The sequence below is a fragment of the Antechinus flavipes genome, chromosome 3, assembly GCF_016432865.1.
Source record: "Antechinus flavipes isolate AdamAnt ecotype Samford, QLD, Australia chromosome 3, AdamAnt_v2, whole genome shotgun sequence".
NCBI lineage: Eukaryota > Metazoa > Chordata > Mammalia > Dasyuromorphia > Dasyuridae > Antechinus > Antechinus flavipes.
The window spans coordinates 550,952,458-550,956,422 of NC_067400.1; positions in this window are offsets into that span (position 1 = coordinate 550,952,458).

The window sequence follows — 3,965 nt, forward strand, 5'->3', positions numbered from 1 at the left end:
TGAGATATAATCTATGTAAAGTAGTAAAAATTAAAATCTTTCTATAAAATCTCTCTATGCTATTATTAAGGAGTAAAAAAATGCATAGCATGACATATATAATCTAAATCCAGAAATTATAAAAATCATAGGATTCAAAACTAATCCAATCCTATTTGGAAGTTTTTTGGCAAAGATACTAATGTGATTTACCATTTCCTTCTCCAGCTCATCGTACAGATAAAGAAACTGAGGTAAACAGGGTCAAGTGATTTGCCCAAGATCACACAGCTAATAATTTTTGAGACAAGATGTGAGCCCATGAAAACAGGTGTTTCTAATTTCAGGCCCAATATTCTATCCACTACACAACCAAGCTATGTATTTTATAGACAAGGAAAATAAAATCTAAGTGGATTCTTTCTTGGAGATCAGTCTTCCTCAGTAGAAAGTGTAGACCTGCCTTTAACACAAGGCATTTGTAAAGGAGGTAGCAACATTTAGTAGAAAGTACCCATATCTGCCTACATTTCAAGTGACATTTCATGTCACAATAGAGACTGATAGATTTGTACAGCTTTGCTGCCAATCCTAAGAAAGGAATGAAGGGTCAGAAGATGGGAAAGAGGAATAAAGAAATTCCAAAACCTAAATTGGGCTTAGAAATATGATTGCCCCGAAAAATCTTTGAAGATACCAATTTACACCATCACTATACAATATTTCTTCGCCAAGAATAATATATTGTGAACAAAGGCAGTTGAGTCCTTCAATGAGGGGAGTACAACATAGTCCCAGATAAATGAATGCAGAATATATACACAAAAAATACACACCAATGAGTGGCTAGAGGAACGCTAACAACTGAGAGAATAAGGAAGCAATGAAGGAGGTAGCATTTGACCTTAGCTTAAAGAGACCTTGATGCTTCAAGAGGAAGAAAAGACATTCCAAACTTGGAGGGATAGTTTGTGCAAAGATAAGGTGACAGGAGGTAAAATGTCATGTTTGAAATTCCTCTCATTATTAAATTTTTGAACCTTAAACAAATCACTACTATTCCATAGGCTTCAGTTTGCTTGTGTATAAAATGAGGCAATTGATCTAAGATCAAAGATCTTAACACAGCATCTATGAATTTAAAAAAAATATATTTTGACAATTTTTCAATATAGCTAGTTCCCTTTGTAATCCCAAGTGTCTTATTTTATGTGTTTAAAAATATTTTTTCTGTGGGAAAGAGTCAATAGACTTCACTATATTGCCTAAAGGGTTCCTGAAACACACACAAAAAAAGTTAAGAGCCTCAGTTCTTGATGATCTATAAGGTTTTTAATAGTCTATAATTCTATAAAATACTTTTTATTATGCCACATAATTCTGGACTTAAATCATCTTTCTTGAATATAGATTAAGATCCCAAATATTCCAGACACAAAGCCACAGTACTAAGTACTGGAAAATGAGTTGCTTTCATTAGACGTTTTTAAATCCTTGTGCTTATTTAATTTATAGTTCAAAAGTATTGTTCCTTGAGCATTTCAGCAGTGTTTCCATTCTCTCAGCTTTTGTCCACACAACAGCAAAAGAGCCTCTTGGAAAAAGAAAAAGGCACTGAATAAACTGGTATTGGAGAAAGATTTTAATGACATTTTTTTTCTTTTCAATCACATTTGATTACATAGTATGGGGTCTCTCCATTTTCTGTTACTTCTATTATTTCCTTCTGTCCCTGAAAATGGAAAGGAAAAGACTGATCATCATGTACTCAAGGGACTGTGGTTACAATGAATCAGAACAATCAAGTCTTCACTCCAAATGGGAACCAGATATACAGGAAGAAATCTTTCAGCCTACATGAAATTTTTTTAGAAGAAACACAAATAACTTTTTTAAATCACTTGAAAAAATTCTCATCACTCACTAATATTTAATATTGGTAAATTAAAACAGCTCTGAAATCTACTACTTCCCAACAGTGAAGATGGGGGAGGGGGTGAAATTTATATAAGAAAAGTATGTCTCTTGATTATAGCAAGATATTCTAAAGCTTCCTTGATACCTTTCTGAGGTAGTAAGGCATCTTCAAGTAACAAAATCAGTCAAAGGTATAAATTAGTTGTGAACAATTCTTAGACACCTCTATTGATTGATCAAAAGCATTTATAGGTGCTAACAGCCCACCTAAAAATTGGGGAAGAAGTGAAGTGCTTTGAGTCACTGGATTCATTGATTTAAGTATAAATTTTTATGAAGCATGTTTATCAGGAGTAGAATCAAGATGATCAAGAGAAGCCAAAAAGTTGCCTGAGTTCTCCTGTTCCCTCAAGACACAACTTTAAATCAATCCTTTGAATGGATTCTGGAGTTACAGAACCACAAAAAGACAAAGTGAAACAATACTCCAGCTTAAGATAGCTCAAAAGGACATCAGGAAAGGTCAATCTTACATGAGAAAAAGGGAGTGCAGCCCAGTATAGATGGTGTCTGAGTAAGCCAGCACAGATCAGTAACTGAATCCCCTCAATTCTAACTCAACAGGACTGTAGCACAGCAGATCGGCATTGAAGCCTCCAGCCCCAGTATGGGAGATAAATTGCCAGCCCTGTAAATCAAGGAACAATAGACAGAACTAGATCCATCTGCTCCAGCACTGTGAGCAAGTCACCAGTGCTCGAAGCCATTGATACTGCACAAGAAACAGTGTACCTTGTACCCTAGGAATAGACCATGGAATAGGCCCAAAAAGAGATCAAAAAAACAAAAAAGAAGCTTGACCATAGGAAGCTACTATGATGACAGGGAAGATCAAAACACCAGCTCAGAAGAGAACAAAGTCCCTACTTGTAAAACCCCAAAGGGAGATATAATTGGTCTCAAGTACACAAGCCTTCTTGGAAGAGCTCAAAAATGATTTTTAAAGTCAAATGAGAGATATAGAAGAAAAATTGAGAAATTAGATAAGAAGTGTTCAAGAAAGAGTTAAAAGCTTGGGAAAAGAAGGACAAAAATTGACTGAAGAAAATAATTCCTTAAAAATACAATTGGCAAGTGAAAAAGAAAAAAATCACTAAAGAAAACAATTCCTTTAAAAGTAAAATTGGCTAAATGGGAAAAGAGGTACAGATGTAAAGTGAAGAAAATCATACTTTAAAAACTAAAATTGGGCAAATAAAAGCTAATGACTATAAGATATCAAGAAGCAGTAATACAGAAATAAAAAGAATGTGGGGAAGGGAAAGGAAAATATCAAATACTTCGTTGGAAAAACAACTGGTCTGGAAAACAGATCCAGAAGAAACAATTTAAGAATTATTGGACTACCTGAATGCCATGATCAGGAAAAAAAAATATGGACATCATCTTTCAAGAAATCATCATGGAAAATTACCCTGATGTTCCAGAAAAAGAGGGCAAAATAGTCATTAAAAGAATCCACTGATCACCTCCTGAAAGAGATCCCCAAAATGAAAACTTGAAGAAATATTGTAGCTAAATTCCAAAATTCTCAGATTAAGGAGAAAATAATATAAGCAGCCAGAAAGAAACAATTCAAATATCAAGTAGACACAGTCAGTATTACCCAGGACTTAAGAGCTTCTATATTAAAGGATCAAAGGGCCTATAATATTATAGTCTAAAAGGCAAAAGAGCCTGGATACAACCAAAAATCAACTACCCAGCAAAATTGAGCATTCTCAGGGGAAAAGATGGATATTCAATGAAAAAGGAGACTTTTCACTCATTTTTTGATGACAAGACCAAACCTAAACAAAAAAAAAATGATCTTCAAATACAAGAATCAAGAGAAACATTAAATAATAAACAAAAAAGGAAAAAAACGCATGTTATTTAAAGATTAAACTGTACATATCCCTACATGAGAAGGTGATACTTGTAATTCTTGAGAACTCTATCTTTATTAGGGGAGTTAGAAGTATACATACAAGATGTAAGTATAAGTTGATTTTGATGTGTTGATATAA